This window comes from Morone saxatilis, unplaced genomic scaffold (genome assembly GCF_004916995.1).
Source record: "Morone saxatilis isolate NCDOM2014 unplaced genomic scaffold, NCSU_SB_2.0 Contig3, whole genome shotgun sequence".
In the NCBI taxonomy this organism is placed as follows: domain Eukaryota; kingdom Metazoa; phylum Chordata; class Actinopteri; family Moronidae; genus Morone; species Morone saxatilis.
This window is the reverse complement of record NW_023339873.1, coordinates 9,742,476-9,743,926: the sequence shown is the minus strand read 5'-3', so window position 1 is coordinate 9,743,926 and position 1,451 is coordinate 9,742,476.

Below are 1,451 nucleotides of genomic sequence, written 5' to 3'. Positions count from 1 at the left end.
ACCGTAGTTGCAATACACATTTGAAAACGCGAGGCGCTAGAGAGCACTATTCGTTTGAATGCAAAATACAATTTCACCGCTAGATGGGAGAAATTCCTACACAATGTACCTTTAAATGGTGACTGATAGCAGATGTTAAAAATAGGAAAAGGACATTTTGTTGTCGTCTTGGATGTCTTATATTTATTTATACTTTGCAATTTTTTTAGAAACAGTGTCACTAATACGAAGATTTTGTCAACTTTAAATGTGGTTAATGTGGGAAATCTACAGGTCCAGATGGTGAAAAAGCTGAAGAATTTTGAATTTTATATAGTTTGGTTAAAGGTTCAATGTGTAACATCTATTGGCAGAAACTGGTATGCTCAGTGAGCAAAACACAGGTTCAAGTAAGGCTTTAATTTGAGAAGAAATGTAAACTTTAGACCTTTTTTGTGACTTGATGATTCTGTTTTTTACAATAATCTCACACGGTAGGATCAGGGATTTGTTCTCTTATGTCTCAGTCTGGACAGAATCAACAGGGTAAAATTGTGTACGATAATTATGCTGAAATCATGATGTAGGTAAGTGTACTTGCCTAGGTCTAGCTAGTAAACATTAGTCACACTTAAGTGACTAAGTGAGTTTTGTGTGCTTTCGGCCTTTAAGGCATTTTAGATTTTTGCTGTTTTGGGCACTACCTAAAATAGCAACAATACTTCCTCTATTGTGACTTTTGGAGAAAACATGTGGTCAATCCCACCCACAGCCTCTGTGATTCACGCTACTTTGCAGGTCAAAGCTCAGCAAGCCGGAAGTCTGTAAGACTGATGGTTTGAGATCCTAGTTATACTAACATGAGGGAGCCCAAGTCCAATTTCTGTCTAAGAAAAGCTGCAGAATTGGCTGTTACATGAAAGCTTCATGCACGACTGAAGATGCACTGACATAGGGGATGAGTTAGCCCCCACAGAAGCCTTGTTCGTGGGTGATTCATGGCCATTTTAAACATGTTTATAGGGAACTGAAAGTGGGCAGGATTCACTGTTTGCAACAGGGAGTGAATTCATTTTGAGCCCTTCATCAGACAATTCAAAGAGGAACAATTTTTCTGTTGTAGCTGTGGCTGTCTTCACTGAGAGTGCTTTTATTTAAGAGCATTTGCAAACATGGTAAGAGTAGTGTCCATGTATGCTGGGCTATCCTCTCTGGATGAGACACACAAGCCTTCATTCACTCTAAAAAACAATTCTTGTTTGATGGATTTGTCATTCTGCATCATCCCTCTAGGTACACTGCACAGCTCTCTAATGGAGGAAAGAACTGTGAAGCTACACACACACTCTCGTTAATGTTTCCTTAACTGCCAGTATGCCAGAAATGAGAAATGCTTCTTGGCATCAGAGAGAGACCAGGAATTTTCAGTTGCTCTCACTGGCAAAGTGTCATAATTTAGATGAAGGCCAGAT